The 25,123-nt window shown below is 41.3% G+C and overlaps 1 protein-coding gene and 1 long non-coding RNA gene across 3 annotated transcripts in view; one reads left to right on the plus strand and one right to left on the minus strand.

Annotated features, from left to right (window-relative positions):
* The first annotated feature begins 5 nt into the window (after window positions 1-5).
* Window positions 6-23,617, plus strand: LOC135424256 (uncharacterized). Its single transcript, XR_010435131.1, has 2 exons — window positions 6-452; window positions 2,421-23,617. It is a non-coding gene; the product is annotated as an uncharacterized LOC135424256 (long non-coding RNA).
* MAPK1 (mitogen-activated protein kinase 1) overlaps window positions 15,297-25,123 on the minus strand; it is a 40,965-nt gene continuing 31,138 nt past the window's right edge. For both annotated transcript variants that reach the window (XM_064675333.1, XM_064675334.1), the window contains exon 9: window positions 15,297-24,323. The gene's annotated coding sequence lies outside the window, so the exon portion shown is untranslated. The remainder of the gene's footprint in view (window positions 24,324-25,123) is intronic.

Below are 25,123 nucleotides of genomic sequence, written 5' to 3' on the forward strand. Positions count from 1 at the left end.
AAGAGGGAACCGGGCTCGGTGGGCGTGGCGAGGGGTTGGTTGGCCCCGCCCCGCCGGCCGTTGCGCGCGCGGCGGGGCGGCGCGTGCCGCTGGGCGCGTGCCGCGAGCGCCCCCCCCCCCCCCCCCCCCCCCTCCCCGAGCCCCCTCACGGCCGGGGCGAAGCGGGAAAGGCGCGTCGCGCGCTCCCTGAGGGCTGAGGCGGGACCGGCCCCTCAGGGGAGAGCCGCGGCGGGACCCGCGGAATCAGGGGACAGAACGAAGGAAACCCACCCTCCCCCGCCGAAGCCAGGGTTTCATCGCCCGGTGTTCTCGGAGCGGCCTCCTTGTGAAGGCGCTGTAAGTCGGCAGTGTCGGATTGCTCAGTTTGTTTGTCGTCCCAACACACGTAGTGAGGTGTCAGTCCAGTCATGATGGACATCAGAAAGTATTTCCCCTCCGCATTTCTGCTCGAAGTAGGTAAAACCCTGAGAGGTGACACTGGTCTGGTTAAACCTGAGTGCTCTAGGAAAAACATTAAGAAAAAAAGCACAGTTGGAGGCTGAAAGATTAGGATTGGTCATAGCGCTTGATTCCAGTTTGGGAAGAGCTCGTTGTTTGTAACAATTTTGAATATTAAGGGGACCAAAACACAACTCACACGCAACTGGTTTCCAAAGCATATCAAGTCTGTTGGTAAGGATCGAGTTTTCCTTAAAAAAGTCAATAAAAGCCAGCCCCTGGTTTATTTTGGCTGTACCCTTCTATTTCCATGGACAGAGTGCAGGGACACAAACTGCCAGAGCCTGTGATGAAAACTGTCACTTACCCTGTACCCCCGGGCAGAGCTCTGCTTCCTTTCCTAGTCAATCCTGACATCTTTTTCTTTTTTTTAAATCTTTATCAAGTGGGTTTTTTTTTTTTTACTTACAGGGTTTTGGTACTTGGCAAAATATTAGAGAGATAGAATCCATTACAATTCAGATAGTGGCTATAATCAATAAACCTTGTGCTAGTTGATTTTATGCTGCCTATCCATTTTTTAATGTAATTCACGTGCTTATATATTTTTCTGTCATATGCTTCTTCATTCTTAATGGCAAATTAATGGCCAGTCATGAAGAACAACACAAAAAAATTGCACAATAAAAAAGAAATATGTTTTGGCAAAACATCAGGAAACAAACATCTGTGAGAGTATTTCCAGTAGGGCTCTTATTGCAATTTTCCCATAATTTCTCCAGCTCTAGTGCTCTAGTTTCGTAAAAAAAGGGGAAAGGTGATAATCCTTTTGACTTACTTAGCTTCACCTCAGAGTGCACCAAATCCACCTTCCTAATCCAGTTCCCACAGATGAGTTAGATGAGGTATATGGTAAAGACATACAACAAGATAATAACTGTAACAGAGAAAAACGCAGGGATGTAGCATGGTTTAGTAGAGAAGTTCCATTAAATCTGAGACAGTGCAAAGAGTAGATAAATCTTGAGGTGCTTCCTAAAAAATGGCTCCAGCCAGTTCAAAGTTATAAATATCCAATTAAGAGTTTTACAAATTTTTAACAAGCTGTTTCTTTTACTTCATTTTGAGGGGCCTGTTACAAAATGGACTTACAAGATGGACTTTTTAGTCCATTCTTCTTTACCTAGTCAGAAGATACCTGACTAGCTGGATGGCTGTTGTCATCTGGCACGGCGGATCCTTTACCCCATTTATGCAATTGCCTATAGAAACTCTCCTCTGTGTTGCATTAGGATTAATTGCTTTGACCTTTTCATAACAGTTAATACTTACATTGTACTTGACAGGTTCTGAGTATCATTCCACGGTATATTTGCAACAGTTTCTACCTTTATCATCTTTTTGAGAATTAGGAACTAGGAATATTGAGCAATGAGCAGAAAGTCCCAATAAAGGCAACACTGATCTCTATGTTGTCCTCCCAGCCCACTGGTGAGGTGTCAGTGCACCTGTCATGACTGACACCTCACAACTGGCTGAAACCAGGGAGGTGTCAGTCGTGGCTTACATGGCCTGACATCTCACTGGTTCACTGAAGCTGGTGGCAAAGCTCCCACCACGCTCCACAGCCCTGACCCTCCAAGCCAATGATGTTACACGTGCACGGCCTCTCCATGGATCACAGCTGCACAGGGGCCTGATGCTGGACTGCAGCGAATGCTGCCGTACCTCTCACACTCTCGAGAGTCCTGATGGTGCTCTAAGGACTCAAAGAAGCACAAACTTGGAATTACTTGTGCTGCTGTATGTGCTTTTCTACACATATGAACGCAATATCAAGTTTCTTCTGTTTACCTCAAGAGACATGGTTTAGGTGTTAGGATCTGACCAGGTTACACAGAATCAGGAATTAAAGTCTACATGAGGAGTAAAAAAATAACCAGCAGTCCAATGTGGAATGTAGAAGTGACCCTCTTTTTCAGAGATGACAAGATGGACAAGGAGGAGAAAGAAGTGCCTGTCATTCAGCAAGGACAGCAAAGGATCCTGAAAGCTGAACAGTGTTTCCATTGTTTTAACACAAGCTCTGCTTCTCCACTGGAAGATCCAAATGACAAGGACACTGAGGGTTTCTTTCTCTTTGCTGTTTGTTTCCCTAGTAACAAATACACAAGCTGCACTGTTAGAATACCATCCTTTTCTCTTCTTTTTTTTAATTTTTTTGAAGATCAAGACATGTCGAGGATCTATTCAGTGCGCCCAGTAGCAGGTTAAGGTTGCTGGTACGAATGAACCTCTGATACAGCATGAGGTACTTGAAAGTACTGCATGTAGTCAGTGGCTGAGACAGTGAAATAACTTTAAAAGCATGGAAGAAAAATGCTTGCATCTCAATTTCTATACTGTTTAGGTTATAAACTCTTAGGGTGAAATCTGCCTTTCACAGCAGAGCTCTGATTTGCTTAGCAAAGCAAATGGCACAGTACTACTATTAAATCACATGTAATGTCCTAATTGTATCCCATTCCTATTATCATCAGTAACATAATGCACACCATTTGAATGTGACTGATTTTGACAGGGACAACTCTCACCTATGTTTTTGTTGTGAGTTCTGGATTGTGAAACATCTCTTTAAATATAATTCTCTAATGGGAGGGAGTGGTGCTGCTGTTTCCTGTTAGGATTCTAGTTGAGGTTATGGTAATGGTCTGTAGTTGTGGAATTCACTGGGTTATGAGAACTGGAGAGATGGAATGCAGTCATTGTCTGCGTGGTTTAGCACAATAGAAATAGAATCAGCAGGGAATCTATCCAAAACCATAAAAAGCCATTCAGAAAACAAGACAAACTGAAAACATGACAGGTAGAGGCAGGAAAGACCACTAGAGGCATCTAAACTGAGAAGCAATGTCTGGATCATTCTTTCCTTTGCTCCTTCAGAATATGTTAAGTCTCAAAAGCTTGGAGACTTTAACCAAATTTTTTTAAAATTGCTTGGTCTTAGAATGTCAAATTCTGGTTTCTCTTGTTTTAGCTGAAAGAAGACCACTGAAAGAAAAAAAAATCTTTTTTTTTTTTTTTACACTGATTTACCTTCTTTCCTACATGCTTGCCATGCATGTGAGCTTAGTAATGAAAAACAAAAAATCTGATCTTCTTTTCAGAGTTACTTAGGTTTGTAACATTGTGTTCTCCAAAGTTCTCCAAGGAAAAGAAATACGCATTTATTTCTCTGGATGTGGCCGCAGCTGGTCTAGAGAGTGTAATGTAGAAATAACTGACAAAATTAATATCAAACTTCTGATTATATAACACAAAGATATTACATTATGCATTAATTGTAAGCCAGCTTTTTTTTAGGTCATAAATTATACTGGTATTTGTCACAGTGTATTTTACTTACATGTCTGGAACTGCATGTATAGGGAGGTATTTCAGGTGAGCAAATAATTTAGTATCTTTTCATTTGGGATGTTTTTTGAAATCAGTAGAAGTGACTATTAAATTGTCCTACGTATGCCAATGTAAAACCTGCAAACCCAGAAAAGATGCAGTGGAACTGCATCTTCAGTGTATCAGGGAATATCAAGCAATATGATCAGCTGTCCTGAAATACTTTGATGTCTCAAGCTATCCTCAAGTGGAGAATAGGCAGAAGAATTTATTCAGGGGCTATGAATCAAACAAATCTGTATCATGCTTTTTATATGATGTAGACATCTGCTCATATACATATAAATGGGTGTGATGTGGAAAAAAGTATCAGCCAGTTCTAGATACCTAATTCAGAAGAATATATATTCTCTCTAATCAGATGGTTGAAATACACCCCACCAGAGGGCAATTTGTCATCTGCAAAATCTGCATTGCTCTGTTCATCCCCACCATCACTGTAGAAGATCTACTTTATCTATTGTGTGGCTTTTGAAATAGCAAAACCAGATGTTAATTAAACTTTTCTAATGTTCAGACTGACAGATGTACAAGTGTCCTGCCTAAGGCAGAGAAGCTCACCAGGGAATTAGCCAGCATACAAACCCTTCAAGCTTCAGCATGCCTTAGTAGCTAGGTTAAATTCTATTTATTTTCCCCCCTGAATTTGTTTTTTAATACTTAAATATCAACTTTCACTAGAAAATCTAGACCTTTCTCTTCAGGCTAACAGTAAGAGTTGAGTTTTGTTATATATTTCTTTTGGTTTTTAAACAAAAATATAAGGCCAACAAAAAGAGTCATCTTGATATAAGCACAGTAATGAAAATGGTGATCATAAGAACAAGTGACAGCCATTTTTATTGTTGAAAATTGGTTTTTGTACTAACCAAGCTGTGGAGAGGTGAAGTTGTGTCTGTCCTCAGAAGCAGAGGCAGCTGCAGGAACTGTGAGCTACTCACCAGACTGGGTAAGTGGGGAGGCCCTGCAACTGTTTGTTTCTGCTTTTCCTGCTGGCTGTTGTTGGCTTTGCTGAAAGCCTCAAGAGCAGAACAGACAATTGTAGATACACGTGTGTATCCCTCTTTCTCTCAAACTGACATGTTTTTCTAATGGGAGAATTTATAAAGGTTCCATTTGTGTTTGTATCTGGCACCGACAATCAATTACAACTTCTGGAACTGGAGGATTCACAGGTCAGGACCAAAAGGTGAGATAAAGTAAAGCAAAGTCCTAAAAGTGGGTGAAGTCCAAACACGAGTGTTTTGACTCATTCTAATATGCTTTAGACTGTTACAAAAAAAGATTCAGGACCAAAAAGCAGTACCAAAAATATACATTAAAAGGTCTCTCTATTTTAATTAAAACTGTAGATCTAGGCAGTGGTTTAAGGTGCACATTATATCTCTCAGTCCTAACTCTAGAATTGCAAATCTTACTGTCTGTGTGCAATCTACCTCAAATATCTGTGTATGGGAAATAAGCATAAGCATTTTATGTATCAAATACGGACTTGTTCTAATAGTTAACATCGTGAAAGCATACCAGAGATGGAAAACAGGATGAAACAGTAGGCAGTCTTTACATTTGTCTGCGACCTGTTTCAGAAGTCACTATTTGGACCTAATTTCTGATGATGAAAATGCACTGGTGTAAGTGACTGAACTGGACACAATCTGTCAGTGAACAAGAGCCCTACCTACTATCTGTTACAGTAGTTCTGTAACCTCCCCCTCACCTCTGAAAAGGAAGCAGTAGTTATTTTAAGATGTCCCAAGCTGCTTTGCAAAGGGCAATGTCTAGATCATATCCAGAGCCTGAAAAGACAGAAGTATTCTGAGCCCCTGCTGGTGGCTGGGTGATTGTGAATGCAGAGGGCGGGGGGCTGTGCCTTCAGCGAGGCTGTACGCAGGAATCACACTGCACTTACCAGAGACTGGAAATGGCAGCAGCAGTTTTCCAGCTCTTCACTCCGGGTAAGTAAATTGCACAGTGCAGGGGAATATTTAGTATGCAAACAAGAGTGGCAGCACAATAAACCAGCACAACAAACACGTACAAACTAATTGCACTTGATGAGGACTCTAGCATTTAAGGCACAAAAGCTGATGCTGGCAGGGATTGTCTGCATTTAGCAGTAAAGAAGGCAGAAGACATGTTTCTCTGAGGCAAAAGGAAAATGTAGTAGATTAAAGAGAACTACATAAGCTTTTCAATGTACATATGCATATTAAAAAATCCACCTTTATGCAGAATTGTCATCTATTTCATGCAGCTACCATCTTCTTGGCTGATTGTTGGCCAGCTGTTGCTTATCTGAGAAGTTAAACCTGTGCTTTGTGAGCTGTAGAAAAGTAGAGATTAATTTTCTGTTGATACATGTTTTGTAAAATCACATTCTGCATATGCTTGCCTATATATGCAAAACAGTTGGCTAGAGGCAGGGATTCAACTTTTTCTGTTTTAGGATTGTTCAGTTTCCTTTTGTTTTCTTTCCTCTCTGAGATGTGTTTCTCATCTTAAAACCTAGACATATTTCCATCTTCGTTTTCTATCCTGTCCAGATTAGGGCATCCAGCACAAGCATATTCTGTCGTTTCACAGATAACTAGAGCCAGGGGATTACTGTAATCACGTGGTACAACTCACTGCGAGACAGAAGCCATGTGACTAGTGATACTACTGGTCATTTAAACCTCAGCATCCCCTAGGGAAACCTCCTAGAATATCCTGTCTCTACAAATTGTTAATTCCTACTTCCAATCCTTAATTACTCTCATTGACAAATATATACATATTTCTCCCTTGAATGTATTTAGTTTTATCTTTCAGCTGTTTTTTCCTTCATCTCTGTAAGACAGAGGAGACAATAGGACTCACTGTAGACATAAGAGCAAGTCATCCTTTTGAGTAATAGCATTTTATAAAGCACATTTTTCATTTTCTAAGTTGTTTCTGTATCTCTTCTCAGAACCTTCTCCAAGTTATCAAATAGTTTCTTGAGCTGTGGATTCCAGCAGCCATTTTTGTCCCTACCAAGCATGGACTGTCCTTTTCCTATTTAGACAGTCACATTATCATATCTATTTGTTCACTTCATTGCCATTGATTTTTCATTGGGATCCCCAAAGGTGTTTCAGAATTGCTGTTCCCACTTCAAAAACAGGAATACCTGCCTATTCCCACCTTTCTTTCTAAGCAAGGAGATTTTTGAAAAGTTTAAAGCCCAGAGAAGCCTTATAGAGAATGAAACAAAATCTCGCTGAGTGTATTACCTTCCCTGGATTACCAATAGCATTCCAGATACATCAGTGACACTGAGTTCTTTTTTCCTTAACTTCTAACACCACTTTCAATAACTTATTGGGAGCACATAGTAACACTTCTCTAATTGCTTAAATGAAAGTTAAGCAAATTGCTTAAATGAAATTAGATTTGAAAATCACTGATGTATAAGAGAATATAAGCAAAATGGACTTTTGGGAAGAGATTACATGGTAATTGGTCTAATAAAAATGTTAGCCCACCCTAAACATCCCGTCTTAGAGATTTTTTAAGACAATGATAGCTTACATAATGCTAAGAAAATATATCTGTTACCAATCCATCAGCCTCACAGCAACTATTCTAATATAGTTAGCTGTTTGAATAAACAATATAGGAAAGATAAAATGAGTGCTACAGATGTTTAACTTTGGTCTTTTCTACAAGCAGTACCATTGTGCAGATCATAAGCTGTACAAACATATCCATTTTTAAGTCAAAAGGAGTGGGAATGTGACCTCCTGTTCACTTTAATGAAGAGTTCTGCTACTGAGGATCTTACTGAGAGGGGAAAGCAAACCCAAAGTTAGCTAACCGATGGTAAAAACATTTTCAGCTTGTTAGTGTTTTCTCCTGAATCAGGCCAGACATACCATACAAATTAAAACCTTGGCCACACTCAGGACGCATCTCTTTTCAAGAACGACTAGCAGTTCCCCTGGAGTTTTTCACAGAAGACAAATTTCATTTCATTTTCAGAGGTTTCCTTAGTAAAGCAATACTCCAGGAAAAAACACATTTTGATTAGGAGGATTGAGTTCCCGTGGGAGTCAGGCTATTGTTTACAGGGCATCACACTATTCTCTGGAATTATGTGAAGACAGATTTAAAGGGCTGATTCTTTTTGCAACGTTGAGATGAATACACGAAGTAAAAAGTAATGTTGGCCATGGAAATTTTCTGAGAAGGACAAAAATAAAAGCTTTTATTGGTATGAGTCTAGTGCAACTTTGAAGCTAAGTGAGGAGACTGAAGAGAAGAACAGTAATAACAGGAAAAAAACATAGATGCTCTGTAACTATCAGAGCACAGGGTTGTACGCTGTAACTTGACACAGCAGGCAGGCCTAACTGCTGAATTTCTTTTTAATAACTTATCTAAAAAGTGTCTGAAAAGATTGCTGAAAGGAGAATGTACAGAGCATTCCTGTCTTCCTGTCCTGCTCATTGGGATTTTCACTCTTATAAGTTCACTGTGGTAGCTGCTAGAGCTGCCTCTGCTGATTTACTGCTTGTATTGACACATTTGATTCTCTAAGATTAATTAACTCAAGGGCCTTAATTGCCACCCTTTAATTTTTCCCTCGCCTTAGTCTTTCCTACTTTCTTTTTCTAAAGTCAGTGTGCTGGCTTAAAAGTAAACCGGTGGGAGAAATGAACCCAACTCTAGAGAGACTATAAGTCAGAGTCACAATTTACTAAAAAAATAAATTACAATAGATGAAACGATACAGAGAAAAACTGGTTTTAACCCACAAAAACAGATGTATAACCCAGCTCTCTAGGACAAGAACAGAACAGTGTTCATTAGCCCCTGTGCTGAGCACCACGTGGCTCCCCTGGGTGCAAAGTAAAAAGAAAGGAAAACCTGTTGGTCCAGATGATGGTGGCAGTTCTGCTGAGATAATGATCCTGTCGAGAGTGGCAGTCGTGTTGGAGTTCTGGTCCTCCTCTCGATCCAGGAGTGGTACCAGAAGTCTCAAACCCCCAAGAGTATATGTGCTCAGGTTCAGGTGGGAATGTCCAGCACCTCCCTCAGGGCAGGGAGTTTCCCAATGGGCGATTTAACTCTGTGAATCTTGGGATATTTTTGGAGGCTTTGATGGTCTGGGTGTTGCAGCTGCCTGTTCTGCCAGTCCGGTAATGGCCCATTAGCAGAGACGGCCCCTCAGGCTGGGTGTGAAGGTGCTAATCCCTCCCCGGAGGGGAGTTATCACAGCTGAGTCATTAGGTGTGCTCTGGGCAGCTGCTGCAAATGATCCATTATTAACAGTCCATCAGAAATGACAGAGGGTGTGGAATCCACAGTCCTGGTTATACCCACGTGGTAATAAACTGGTCCTGGCCCCTGTAACTAGGACAGTCAGTTAATTCCATAAACCCCTGGAGAATGCAACTAGGTCTAAAGACTAGTTTTACTTAGAGTCAAGAAAGAAGCATTAGTGATTTTTATTTTTCTTGATCAGATTACCTGTACGTTTCATTTGTGGATTGGAATGAGTTAGATATCAATTCTATACCTTAAATACTAGATATTTCTGATTTTTGTTTCTCCAGTGGATTTTTATTTTCTCCAAGTCTATCTCAGTAACTCAGAAGTGAACAATCCTCTTAAAGCTGCTGAAGGATTTGGAGACAATACAGCCTGAAACATTTTCTGTAACTGGGAAGGTGTGCCTGGAACTGTACTGGCTCCATCTTGTGGCCGAAACTGTACGGATTCTTTTGTAACAGGTTGACTCTTCTCATCATCAGCCTTATATAAGTATTGATAAATAACTGTGTGTGAACTTCCTTTATAACTTTTAGAACAAACGGGCCAAGTGTTTCTGATAACAGAGAAATGGGGAGACAGGTTAAGGACAAGATCAGCTCAGGCAAGCACTGCTCGTTTCCCTGTGCAGCACTATCAATCACAGCGTTTGGTCACACCCTCCCCCTTACCTTTAGAGGAGCCTCAGCCAGGGAGAGGGAGAACAAGCATCCACCCGCACTTTTTGACTCCAACAAAACCAGATACTTTTCAATTAACCTCTTCCTGCCATCCCTGAACTAGAAGCAGTGTATCCAGAAGTGCCCTGATTTGGCTGCTCGACCACCCAAACCATGAACTCAGCACAGCAAAGGGCAAACCACACAGCAGGAATTACAGAGGGCTGCCAGCACCCAGGCACACAGCTCAGCTAGTCCCTGGTTCATAGCCCAGTCAGGTATGTTCACATTTTGGTGTATAGCACAACTATATATTTTCTTCCAGCCGCAGTAAAGGTAAATAGTTCACTTTTAGCACCTTCAGTGCTGGCAGCAGGAAGGCAGTGAGCTACCAGGGCGTGCTGGATATTCTGTTCTGTTGGGTATCAGCTTGTGTGTTGCTGGATAGAGCTTCTAAAAGGCACAGTAGAAACCGCATTCATCTCTCTAAAAATATTCCAGAGATGCGAGATTGCAGAGATAAGAGAATACAAATTATATTTCCAGAAACTGGTACAGGGTTGATTACTGGTTATGAGGCAGGATAAGGCTAGCTGCACATGTATTTTGGAAGTCTTAATATAAAAGACACATCCCATGATCCCTATGATGTGGAAGTAAAGAAAGTGCCTGTTTCCAAGGAGTCACAGGCCCCAGCAAAAAAAAAAAATATGCCTGGTAAGAACAGCCTCTCTTGCTATGTCATACACAGCATCCATGATATCCAAGGGTGAGCGACAAAGCATCTTCACTCTGTAATGTCAGTGCCAAGCTGAAGCACATTCCATATCTAGAATGACATTTTACATCCCCTGCAGATGTGCTCAGAAATCGGAAAAAAAGTGCAGGTTTGCAAGACGGGCACAGAAGGAGTTAATAGTGTCAAAGTCTCAGTCTTCTACTGTACATCATATGCATTTCATAAAGCAAATTTGCTCAGAGCTGTGAAGAACTCTTTGCTACATTTTGTACCAAGAAAAAATATGTGCATTAAGTGTGCCACTTGGTCAGAAGGCACCATGCACACAGTGCAGACCCAGTGGGCTCTGTGCTGTGCCACACAGCTGCTGAAGGCTCACTCTGCACTGCTCTGGTACTCATGTGTCTGTCACAATGTTTTCTGAGCCTGGGCAGTTTTTGTAGCCCAGGAAGGCAGCACAGGGAAGAGCACAGAAGAGGAATGGAGTGGCTGGGCTGTTGCAGCCATGGCATGGTTAGTGTTTTAAATGCCTGGCACAAGGGTGGGAGGAAGCTATAAAAGACCCTCTTACATCTGCTCGAGACAGCAGCATCCAACTGTGCATAAAAGTTCCCAGGCATGTGTCATAGAGTGTAATAACAATTACTTAAAATAAAGACAGAGGTAATGCTGCTGCTTCCCAGTGCAGGTAATGCAATGCTTCAGCAGTGCACAGGATGGAAGGTAACAGAGGGGTGAAATGCAAATATTGCAATGCCATCTCAACCAGTATCTGAGTTCTGGAGAGGCTGGCACTCAGGTGGATCATATCCACACTAGCTGGGGGTCACAGTCTTCGGAATCCTTTTCTGCATCAGTATAGTGCAAAAAAGTTCTGCTAATGCTGGCATGCCATGCAAAGCAACTGTCACAGATGCTCTTGTCCTTTGCTTTTCTGAAACCCATTTTGTGTCCTGGGTTTTTGTTTTGTACTCCCTGGGATCCTTGTCAAGACCCTGTTCAGCTAGAAATATCTACATTCCAGTGCCTCATTTCTGGGGTATCTCAAACATTTAAGTTCTGAAAAAAAGTCACCTGAGGCCTCTGCAAAGCTCAAGGGGCCACAGGACACAACCAAACCAGTTGCTCTGGCAGGAGCCCACAAGCACAAGGCAACGTAACTGATACTCGTCCTTTTGTGAGGTCAAAGAATTGCAGAGCAGACCGTGTGCCTGTCTGAGAAGGGGGGAAGCAGGGCATGGAAACCTTCAGTAAAGTTGGAACCAGCATCAGTATCCAGAAACTTACTGCTGCTAAAAACAAGATTCTGCAATCCCTGGGATTTGTTACAAGAGCGAAACAAGTGTCACATCCAAGCAGGGGGCATAAAACACAGCAACAGTCTAGTAAAGGTAATTTTTCATGTTACAAGCTATAATGGTGTTCTCTTAGTCCTTTATCTTGAATTGCTTTTTTGATACTTCTGCCAGGATGTGTGAAGCGGGTGGATGGACACGTGAAGAACAGATTGTACAAAGTTTGACAAGCCTAACTAGCATAATAATCATAATTAATATTCATATTAAGAAAGTTCCCAGTGCTGCTGTGCTTCATTCCTTTCATGGTGGCGTGCTTTATTTGTAGGTGGATGGAATTGCCTGGACCCACACCAGAAATTGGGGAAAAAAGGGAAGAATTATCAAATCAGTCATACGCAACAAAATTTTCTTTTAATCCTCATTTATACTGCCTTGACCAGTCATAGGGCACACCCACTGTGAGAATCAGACTGCTTAAAAAAACCCAACACAACAAATAACCAAATACAAAAGAACCCCAAAACCTACCACATAAAGATATAAATCATTCCCTTACAGTTTCAGAGGTACGTTCACGCTCTAACCTGTTGCTAGGTTAGCCTTTGACAAGCACTGGAGCTATAATTCTGGAAGACTTATATTTTTCAGAACGCTAGAGGAATTATTATAAATTTGCGTGTTTGACTGTCATCAGCAAGGTTTTTATTTGCATAAATGCTATTCATGGCAGCTTTCCCCCAGCAGATGGCATGAGTACAGCCCGTGATCATCCCGACAGCTCTGCAGTTACTGGGCCAGGCAGGAGAGCTTTGAAGCACAGAGCCTAAGCTACGGTAATGCTTTTCCACCTCCTTCGACAGCTTTTACTTGGATTTTCACGGAGGCAAGGTTTCTAGTGGCAGGCTGAATGAAAGGTTTCATTACATCATTTCTAGGGTCAATTTTATCTCTGTTCATTTTTCTGGAGACTATTATATCACCCTGTTGCTGAAAAATCTGATGAAAACAAAAGTGATCCAAGGATAAATTTCATGTCTAAATCTCTGACTTGGGCTGCTGTAAGAAAACCACCACGGCATTGGAAAAACCACTGAGCAGTGTTGTAACATTGCTAATTCCCAAGCCCTGGAAGCTGACAGCCCGTGGTGTAGTCAGGGTACAGCAGCAGGGTATAGGAATTGTGCTCATAGGAGAGCATGAGCTGGGTTTACACTATCTATTTCCCCCAAGCTTTTTAGATATTAGCTAGCTCTTCACTGCCCAGGGAGGTGCAAAAGGTATATGGATGTATTTATTATCCTTGAACAGGTCATACAAAGAGCGTAATTTTTACTAGTTTACCTGAAGATTATTTTATTCACAGGCATGGAAGGCTTCACTCCTTCTGCTCCAAAATCAAGTACAGTTAGCAAGGCAGGATCACTGAAATGCAATCACACCTCTTTTCACAGTGAAAACTACTAATGTTCGAGTGATTCATACATTCAAGTAAAATGAAAATATACACATGCAAAATTTCAGTAATTTAACATAAAAATGTCTTTGTGAATCCACTCTCAGAGCAAGTGAATGCCAAGACAATTCTTGAGAATCCTGAATGAGCACCTTAAGAGCTGAAATGGACTCTCCTGGTTAATTAATTGCTATCTTTGTTTGAGGAGGAGTGTGGCAATTTGAAGACAGAAATGTTCATACAAGAAATGCCACAGGCTTCATTGTTGCTGCCCACCTCAATACCCACCAAACCTGCCTGGGTTATAATCAACACCTTCAGACAATCCCTGTTGCATGCAAGGATTTCATTCTTTCAAGTGCATTGATCTGGAGACATTTCTGGTTTCCAGTTCCTTTTTTTTGTCAGATTTAATTCAAAAGCTATCATGGACATGACATTTTATTCTGAAAAGGTTGTATTTGTTTGGAGTATATTTATTCTTTGAGCTAAATGTTCAGTTTAATATGCTTGCCATAAATGAACTTTATTACCCCGTATGGTAAGAGGCCACAAGCCCCTCAAAGCACAAAGTGCTTTGAGAAACCCTTTGATCCACATCAAGTGGAACTGTCTCCAGATAAATGTTTCCATGTGCTATTTGCCTTTTAATTCACTTAAATACCTTTGAAAGACTCAGGCTCCTAGGGACTGTATGTAACAGTTGCAGGGAAAGAGATTTAAAGGGAAGAAATAGGTGAAGAATTACAAAGTTGCAGTGAACTCTGCTTCCAAATGAACTTAAAGAGTGGAAGAAGGACAAAAATCTCATCAGTCACAGCAAGGCATCAACAAGCATCATAATTTGGTCTGTACCAACAGGAAAAACAAGGGGATGAAGCCAGAGGGCCATGGAAGAGGCTGATTCCACATGGAAGAGGCAGCCCGACTGGAGGAACAGTGCTAAGGGCCCGTGTTTCCCACAGCAGATCCCTCAGCTCCTCCGCCCCACCCGCCATGCTCAGGCAGCTTCTCAGGAAGAGCCTGCTGCCATGGTGTGGAGTAGGAAGTGGGTTTTACATGCATACACAAGAAGCTGACTGGAGCCTCAGGCAGCTGGGAATGACAAGTTGCTTCTCCCGTTTGAGTATTTCCTTAAAGTATTCCATAGGACTGGCTATTCACTCCCCAAGGAAAAGGCATGAAACCCCTTAAATCTACTGCTGCACCACCCAGTGACAGGCTCTCCATTACACATGGACACATGTATTCACAAAAGCAAATTGTACTAAAGAGCTTCACACCTGACTGCTCATTTGCATCTCCTCAGGACTGATTTCTTGGAGAGGGAGGGAGCTCCTGAGCATGTCCTCCCCCACTCCCGGCAGTCCCGCCATCCCTCTGCCCCAGACCAGCCACTGCTGACTTTGACAACCCCAGAGAGAGCACAGCAGAGCAGCCTGTCTATTTTCTTAACTAAAACACTGCACTTGATGTTCTCTGCACAGGTCAGACCTCTTCCACTCTTTTCCACGACCCTCTCACTTGGATAGGAAACAGTCAGTCCTTTGCTAGTGCCAACAGGCTCCAAGGACAAAACACCACCCCAGCAACAGCTTCCTCACCAGCTTCCAACCATAAGTAATCTTGGGTTCTGTACTCACTATACAAATGGTTAGAGGTATTTACATAAAACTCTATTACTGCTCCACTGACAGTCTGACAGAAGGGCTACTTTGCTGTCAGTTGGCAAATGACATGGTAAAGTTCCTGCCTAGAATGCTGTCAGTGCTGGCGTTGCCTGGAACCTGTTAGTAGGACCAGATTGCTGCGGAGGCTGGTCAGCAAAAGGCTCCTTTTAAAAGGCACGGGCTTTCTAATCAAGTGCCGTGCACAAGTCCTCCAGGGAAGCACAGTGAGGGCCGACAGCTGAGGTGGGGTCACACACGGACAGAGCAGCACCACAAAGAACTTGACCGTGTGTTTACAGTAATTTTATTTACAAGTTACCACATGACACCTGCAGTACTACATTTTTAACACCACTAGCAGTAAAATAAGTCACATTTAAGAAGAGTAGGAGGCAGCAGAGAAAAATATGCACAGAGAATGCAGGAAAGCTATTTAGTTGTAACTTAAAGCAGGTATTTTTCTACAGACTTTGAAAGCGAGGAGGAATACACACATTGAGAAGAGCAAGTTCTTCAGCCCTGTTATTTCTACAGCACAAGTACAGTGACAATTCAGTATGATGACTACCACACTAGCAGTCAAATGCAAGTGATGGGAGAGAACTGCCTTAATATCTTGTCCTTTTGAGCACTAAGAAACGAAAACCAAAGCTTCCCTCTGAAAGGAGTCATCAAGGGCTCATTTACTTGCAGAGCAAGTAGTGCAGAATTGCTACTGGGGCAGGAGGGAACAGAACTCAGGACTGGAGAGTTCCCAAGTTTTGCAAATTGCCTGCAAGGTCTTATCTGGTCTTGAATTAAGTAGTTGGTGAGCAAAACCAGTTGCAGCATTCCACAAGTCTTTTTACAGTGCTGTGCTCTAAGGCACAGCTTAGCAGAATCCCAAAATCAAGCAGAGAAAAAAGCCCTTCCGCTCTCTTAAAATCCTTGGCTCTAGTGATGCTGGTGTTGAGCCTGGGCCTTTCTCAAAAGGAAAAATGTGGAGGAGCAAATCCGGAGAAACACTCTAGACCTGGATGTATTCTGATGATAAGACTCACAAGAAAATAAGCTTAAAGCAGCATCAGGTGTGACCCTTTTCTGCTTCAAAGCAGCAGCTTCCAGAAAGCAAATAAGTGTTATCCAGGACCTGTTTTTCCCCCCAGACATCTTTAATAGCCTGGAGCTACTGTCAATACACATGATCCATGCTAGAGGCTGCAAAGACAATGAGAATACAAGCTGCACAGTAATAATTATTTCCACTACTAACTACACACAGGATATATTGCTTTTGGTACAATGCCATTTATTGTCACAAGAAGAAAACCAGTGATTAAGTTGAGCACACATGAATTATGCAGACCTTTGCCATGCTGTAACAAGCGTATTTTACTTACAGAAATGTCAACAAATCAGCTGTAAAAACAGCTTAATACAGTTCTTCCAAAATACTGAACATACCCTCAAAAACAAGTTTATAAATTAAGTTTAGCTACAACAGAATAAGAAATGACCAGTTTTTTTTTCTTAATCCCCACTTTTGTTTGGAGCTGCACTTACTCTGCATGAGAGCAAACACGGAATCAAAACGCGGAGCTTTAGTGACAGCAACAACATCCACTGAAGTGCTTCTGAGTGTGCAAACTGGCCTGCAAGTCTGGGTTCCCTCCACACCCGTGGCACACCTAGTCAGAAAGCCTGCAAAGGTACACGTGTACAAAAACTAACACAAAGCTTTTCAAATACACAGAATACATTACAAGGTCTTGAGTCTATGATGTCTCAACTACAAGTTAGAATATCTGTAAGTTTTTAACTTCCAGGAACATAGAAAGGTTTTTTTAGTCAAAATTTCCCTTTAAGTACAAGCTATTGAAATTAAAGGTGACCTAGGAGAAAGGCTTGACTAAAAAATCTTCCAGCTCTCTTATGATACCCTCAGTTCAGTCTCAAGCCAAAATTCAAAATATTCAGCATTTTGGCATTTGTAGTTTTAAGGCAGAAAAACATCTTCTCAACAAGCCATTTAGTCTTGGATGTTATAAAAAACCACAACAAAACCAAACAAACAAACAACTCCCCCTAAAAAGTGCATCTCAAGTCTTTTAGTAATAGTAAATTTAAAATAATTGCCTGGCATTCCCTTACAGCTTTTGGTTCATTATTTTTTTGCTAAAAATCCTGAATTTTCAGACATGCTGAAGCACACACACATCGTGGGTAGAGAAGACTAGTTTTCCATTCTTATTTCTAGGTTGTGCATTTAAGGTCAGCATTAAACTCGGCAGTGGAATAACAGATCTCTGCACTGCCAACTCTGGTGCCGCCCCAGGCACGTGGGACCGACCCGCACCGGAGCTGCTCTGCACTATCCACACCTCCTCCCCAGAGCCAGCAGCTTAACCAGGGCCCTGGGCTCAGCTGCCTGTACCCAGGCTCAGCTCTGTGAAGCACAACTGTGTCCTTAGCTCAGCTTTACAGAAAAAAGTTAAAAAGCAAAAGCCAAACTGTGAGACCGTAGGAATCTCCAAGTGTGCAAGGTAAGGAAAAGTAAGAACAAAGGAGTGAAGTAATTGAATCAGTCATAGCAGATAAGGGACTCTGGAGAAAAGTACCAACACAGAAAGTGTAAACCCCTGAGGAAGAGCAGTGTCACTGCAAGAGAACTCAGCGAGATCAAAGGTCAGCCCAGTCCAAGCAGCAAGGGAAGGAGAAAGGGAGGAGCAGGATTTCAGTCAGCAGCTAAGTGCACACAAACTCACAGACTGGGAAGATAAACGAAAGGGTTTTTAACACTGTCTTTTTGATGAGAAAATGCTGCAATACCCTGTTAAGGTATTTCTTGCTCTTTTCAGGGAAATCAGGAATGGAATACCTTAAGGCTCCTCTTTTCAGCCTTCATGCACAAACATAAGCACAATGAAAAGCCAGAAGGATCACACATCTCTCTACCACACTAATTAATTAGATGGAAAGAGGAGGAACGTCAGGAAAAATGGGCTCTGTGTGTGTGCTGAGAGGAAGATGAGAGGCAACTCTGGGGAAGTAGCAGGAAGTTTTCAGTATTCACATGGTATTCAAGTGTTTAGTCAAAAAGAGAAAAGCTTGAACCAGGGACTGCTGGACTTCAGGCAAAAGTTCCCAACAACCACCCCAATGGAACTCGGTTTCATGGCCCATGTTAGCCAAACGCATTGTTCCTTCCTGATCCTTATCTCTATTTTTATACTGCCTTCCCAGAAATCCACGTACAGTTACCAGATCACATGCTGTGCTTCCACAGGAAGAGTCTCAGGAGACCTTCCAGCTTTTTTGCTTACCTCTACCCTGGATTTACATGAGTTTAAGTAACGTGATCAATCACCTGTTGTTTGTCATCAGGAAGCTCACAAATCCTATAGAAGAAAGACTTTTTGGAACAACTGGAACTTGTTCAGACGGAGTTCAAGTGCAAAGAGAAAAGTAAATTGTCAGTAGTGAGATATACTGAAAAAACAGGCAGAGTTCTGGAAAACACCTGAAGGAAAGTTGTCAGTATAATTTATAAAGGGGAAAGACAGAGGAGTTACAGAACAATTCTCGCATATAACTCCCAAGATCAGTCCTCACATGAACAGCCATGAGCAGGGCTGTGATGGGATGTGAACACCGGCACCTCTGGCACCTTGCCCAGCACCAGGGGGCTGTTTGCAGACTCACCAAAGCTGCCCTTGGAACCGGAGCTGAGGCTCTAGAACTCCTCTGAAGCCTGGAGAGTCACGTGTGGTGAAAAGACACATCAGAGCAAGAAAACCATCAACAGACACGGCACACTTGGATGCAATGATGTTTGTAGGTCTTCTACACACCTCAAAATTTTTTTTAAGCTTGTCAAGTGTAACATATGTGCAATTTAGTAGAAAGAATAACTGAAGATGACATGCATGACACAGAAGCATCTTTGGTCTGTAGAGAAATACCTGGGTCAGAGCTCTACAAAGCTTGATGCCATCAGACCTACACTAGTATCTCTTCCAATAAGTAGGGCTTGTACTCCTTGCCAGCCTTCCTGAGTATTCGAGTGCACCGCCTGTCCCAGCACAGGCAGCTCAGCTTCCAGAACATGGGGGCTCTCCCTGGAACCACCAGCCCCTGCCCAATCCACACACCCAGCTCGGGCTCCAACAGTCCAAGAGTGCCCACTACACTTGAAGATTTACAGATGGAGAGGATCAGCCTCCAGTTCTGGTGAAATACAGAAAATCTGCGTGGTATTTCAAACTAACCTGACTGAAACAACACGACAACATGAAGTCGGCCAGGATCCTGTCAAAACCTCCACGGAGCCAAGCTGCAGTGCGGCCATACCCTGAAGAACATGCTATGGTGAACACACGTTCTGCCAGGGGAACAGCCACAGCCAACAAAAAGTAAGAACACACATAAACCCATCTATGTCAAGAATCAAATTCTGTAGTATTTTGGGAAAAAATTCTGTATGCTGCAGTGAAAGCCAAAGAGGGGATGCAGAGATGCATTTTGACAAGCCAATTCTCAGAGCTGTAACAGAGCTGTCAGTTACAGCTAAGCTCTCTTTACTTTCAGGTCACATTTTCTGTGTTTTCATATTAATTAGAGATGTTTCTAGCTGACATTATCCAGCTACATCTTTCAAGAGTTCAGTTCTTTGGCATAGTCTGATTTTAGGCTAAAAAAAATTCAAAAAAATTAATTAAAAGCCTATGACAGTGATGTAACTTACTTGCACTTCTCCCAGAAACCCCACATTTTAAGCCCATGGTCTGCGAAGAACATTTTTGTACTGAAATGATGAAAAAATGGTCTCTAAGGGTTGTGCAAGTAGCAATTTTCGAGATTTCGTGGGAACAGTGTAATAACCATATAAAGAGTGTCAAAAAAGCCTGTGACCATCAGATACACTGGAATCAATTCGCATCACTGTGCTCACCAAGTCAAAATGCTGATGATTTCCTTGCACAAAAGATAAAACATTTCTGCCTGTCTATAAAGAAACTTCACCTGTGGTTTGTTTGGATGGCTTCCCTAATTTAATTACAAACTGGTACAGTTCTACAGTGAGACACACACTCTCTTGAGTATTTACAAACACTGACTGCAGGCTGCTTCTTGTGCAGGGAGGGTCAGTTTTGGATAAGCCAATATGATCCACCCCAGCCTCTGGACCAGCAGCTCGGGGCCAAGCAAAGTCCCAGTCATTCTATATATGCACAGAACTATGCTGGTTTGGTAATACAGGGACACAATTTAATGATTTTCTTTGCATTTGTTTTTACAAGATTCAGATGCCAAAAACAAAACAGAACATTAAGTTACCTGATTTAAAAAAGAAAATCACAAACGTTTACAACATCAAAAGAATAAGACGAAATATAAACCTTTGCTACTTACAATTGATCTATACAGATTAACCAAATCACAAATCTGTCACAATATAAATGTTTAATTGTTACAATGAATAAGAACATACAGAAAATGATTTATTTTTTTTTATAAAATCTTCCTTTGCTTTTTTATTTTAAACTTACCATTAACTAAATTAGCTATGCAGGACTTGTGGGGTACATGACTAAGAAGGCACCAACAGTACAAAGCAAAGACAAAGCAGTTTGAGTATTTTAAGAGTGCTCTACACTGATACAACACGAGAAAAGGCAACAATAGTAAGTAAACCAGCTGCAACCTGTAGAAGTTTGTTCTAGATTTACATATGTAGTCCAACTTTTACATTTCTGCCAATGTGTCACTTGGTTTGATCACAGCACATGCTACAAAAACCACTGTAAGCTTCACTTTACTAATGTGCACTTTTCGCTAATTTAGTGTCTTGATTTCAATTGTTAACTAAACCATTTTGAACCACAAATGTATTTAAAACTTAGTAAAAGGATTGTTTGGACTTTTTCATTTAAACCACTGCATTTACAAAAATATTTCCCCTAAAATCTGGGATTGCTTGAAGACATTGCTGTACAAATATAAAAGTACTATGCAAGGGACCAAATTCATAAGTATATGGTGTGTATGTAGAGACCTATATTTATACCATATCACTGTGCTGTAACAACACAATAAATTTATCAATAACCAAGGACTATATAAACTACACTAACATAAGCAAATATATATTAATAAAGTTTAAATCTATAGTACAGTTGCTCAGCAAACAACTTTGACATGGTATAAATATATCGTAGCATATTACAGTGGGCAGCAACAACAGGTTTTAGTTTCTCTCATCCACAAGGAAAGCCCTGCTCAGCTCCTCGGGTTTGGCCACTGCCCAGTTATGTCACCAGTGTTGCTCCCAAGCTCTGGCACAAACCAGGCTCTGGTGTCATGTCACAGGGGTGAGGAAGAGGCTGGAAACAGGCAGGGCAGCAGAGGCAGACACTTATTTGCCAAAGCATCCATGAGAATTTTGGGTTTGCATATTTTTCTTCAGCTGTAAGGTTGGAATGTTTTTGACAGTGAACTGTTTACATTCCTTACTCCCAAAGCATCTTTACCATGAAATATGCATGCTACTTGGATTAAAAGTTGATGTTCTCCGCTCTAAAATATAAAAACTGCATAAAGAAAAAACCCCAGTGTAAAATGATGAAATAACTGACCTAACACAGTGTTGTTAGAGGCACCTTCTTTTAAACTAGTTTCAGAATCTGACAAAAAAAAAAAAAATCATGCTTCGGCATGTGACACATCAACAAATTCAACCCACCAATGTTTATTGAACGCGGTAAAAGACTGAGGGATGTGGTTACGGATCCTGAGGGATGCCATGGGATTCAGCAAGAGTAGCTAAGTAAGAAAGCCCGAAAGCACCAAACATTAGGTAAAGCAAACCCTCGGCTTCTCACTCGGAGAGACGGGATACAAGGGTAAGTCCACACCTCCCCAAACATCCAAAATGAAAGAAAGTATTAAAAAAAAGAATTGGGAAAGAGAAGGGTGAAGTAAGCTGCCAAAGTTCTTCCTTAATAAATTAAAACTGAGGTGTTACAAACTAATTTCAGTAACAGTCATCTTTCCAACCGTGCCAAAAATGATTCCTGTTGTAATGATGATCATACAAGTAGCAGAGAATCTAGAAATATTTCAACTTTTCAAAACTGAGTGAGAAAAGCATTTTGGTAAAGATGTGTAGAAAGGTCAAGAGAAATTTCTACACTAGTATCAACAGTCAAGTGCATATTTCTTCTATAGAAATGTTTTAGCATAGGTTCCACACCACGATCCAACGGTCACTTGTGCAGCGTCCCGACAATGCTCCGAATTTGTTCCCCGCAACAGAGATTTATGTACCACAGGAATTTCCTCATAGAAATGCCCTTTAATGATGAACTCCTGTTGATTAAAAATTAGTTTTGGCAGACTAACACTTAAACTAGAGGAAAAAGAAAATTTTGAAATGGAATCTTGTAAGCACCCTTATCTACTGAAGTCTAAATTAATGGCTTTCTAATTTCTCTGAAGAGCAGACTAAATGGTATGAGGAAGCCTGGAGTTATTAACCAGCCAGCATCCTTATATACTACAGTAGCAATTGAACCTGATTTCCATTCAAAGACATTACCCAAGAGGAAACCAAAAACTAATTCTTAATGTTAATGTGAAGATATAAGATTTAAATTTATTTCCAGGAATTACAAGTGCATTTTGTTAATATTAGCAAGCAGTCTTTATACAATCCATTCTTCACTGCTGCCAAAATAAAATGAGAAAAAGACAGCAGAGATATGAAAAGCTAAAAATAGAACTATTTTTCCTAAGTTATTTGTTGAATAGCATTTCAGTTGAACACAACTCAGAGGTAACAATAGATTATTTTTTTTTCTCAATCATAGGCATGTGGCACTTAGACAATCATCTTTGCACAGAAAGCTTTAACAGTCATGCGAGGGCACAGTAATTATTTTAAACAAGGCAAATTTCTCACCACAGAGAGCAGTGGGGAAAGAAAAGGAGGCACTGCACTGGAACATAACACCTAGTAAACTCCACATTATACAATTTCAGTAACAAATACTTGAAAAGATCATTAAAAGATATACAATTTTAAACGTTATTTAGTGCTAGCTTTGTTTGGTTGTCCTAACTCAGCATTATCAGAAAAGTTTGATAGTACTTGACAACAGAACAGTACTTCATGTCACGAGCTCATGGAGGCTTGATTACAAATCACCATAGTGTAGGTTGCAAGAAATGAACTTGAGATGCTGACATGCTGTAGGAGCAAAAGTAAAATCAAACTTTCTCATTTAAAGATGCAGTGTTCCTCTCTGCAAGAATTCTGAATGTCAGTGATTAGACTCAAACGTAAAACCTATCAATCCTCATTTGAAGCACTTCATTGGTATGCAGGATGTAGACTGAGTTTATTAACATCATATTTTGGTTTCTTGCTTGCCACCAGATAGGGCTGCCTTCCCCAGAGAGCAGCACTGGCCATGGGGTCATCGTGCCATTGCGGGTTTCCTACCCTTCCACCTCAGGGGAACAGAGGCTGGGGATGCCACGCTGCTCATAGAAACACCACTACACGGGATCAACTTCGGGAGTGCTAGGTCTCCAACATGGTTAAACTTTAAATGATCTCTTTTAGAAAAGTGGGGAGAAAAAGGTACAAATTTTGTCAATACGTGGAAAAATGATGAATTCAGTTACGTTGGGTTCCTATGTGCCTCTTACACTGTATAGAATACCTGCACGTACAGCACAGGACACCCAAACAAGTGCATAAGTAAGATTAACGTGAACGTGACTTATGCTGCAATCCATAGCACAATGGTACACACTCCACTGGATGCCAACCAACCATTTCTAGTTAAAAACGACGTGCAAAAAAAAATCTGGGATGTCACTGACTTAAAGTGCCCTGAATAGTAGCTTTTCTTAAAAAAAAATAAAAATGCCAGCGACTTCGGTCAAGTCAGAAAAACATAGTTCATGGTGTAAACGTCTTACAGGTTAATGAATTATCTTCTTGGATATTGATCCAGGAGTGAAAGGAACCACTGCATCTTTCAAACCAGAAAGCAAGCAGTTAAAACACGGGCAGCAGTAGGTGCACGTACAGTACAGTACTGCAACAGGTCAACAAGGGGCATTATGCAGAGGAGTGTCAATTACAATTCTTCAGCCTTAAAGATTCATTGAAAGCATGAAAAGCCAAAACTACCAGGAACCGCCCTCCTGAATGGCTCAAAGGAGTTAGTGGATAAGCTGAGAGAGGCCACGAGACATGACCAACAATAAAGAACTGGGAAGAGGAACAGCAACGTTTGAGCATGCCCAGTCCTTTAAGTCCTTGTCCTACAAAAGAGAGCAGAGACATGTTTCAGTGAAGGAAGTTTCACACTGCCTTTTAAAACAAACACTTTCCTATTTCTGTGCTCTGTGCACACTATGTTTACCGTGAGTCAGACAGGGGGACCAATATAAGTTAAAAAATAAGTCAGAGACAGTGGATATCGGGGCATTTCATTTTAAACTAAAATTTTCAATCTTCAAAAGATTAGGAAGATTAAACATAACTAATCAATGAAGTATATGATTTGGTTGTCTGAACCAAAAATCTGTTATTTTCACATTGCTTCTCAAATCCAAAAACTACAACCCAGGGGGACACTTTGAATCTTGAGAAACAGCCCAGAGAGACGAGCTGGCTGGTAAAGCCTGGGAGGGAGTGTAGGGGAGTAGAAGTGCCCAGGAGGAGACTGTTTCTGTTCATTTTAAGGCAACTCCTGGGGACTGGCCCCAACTAGGATGTCAGCTGTTGTGCTATGGCATAGCTGGCAATTGTAACCACAAATAACTTGGACAAATTACCACCATATCCTTATCAAGCTCAGTACAATATTTCAATTTCAGCATCGTGTTGGCCAAGCCAACTCTGCACAGTGGCATTTGAAGGTAACATTTTAAGTAAACCAGAAATTTCCAGTCACACCATATCACTGATATCTTTATCCCTAATTCCTTTAGCCCTTAATCCCTAATACAAACTAGGTATGGTGTGGACAAAGAGGCAGGCAGGAGAGATCACAAACTACGATTTACCAGCAGTAGCTACTCGCTGTCCCTTCCCTGACACCATGGCCTGTTACCAACAG

This window comes from Pseudopipra pipra, chromosome 18, assembly GCF_036250125.1.
Source record: "Pseudopipra pipra isolate bDixPip1 chromosome 18, bDixPip1.hap1, whole genome shotgun sequence".
Classification (NCBI taxonomy): domain Eukaryota; kingdom Metazoa; phylum Chordata; class Aves; order Passeriformes; family Pipridae; genus Pseudopipra; species Pseudopipra pipra.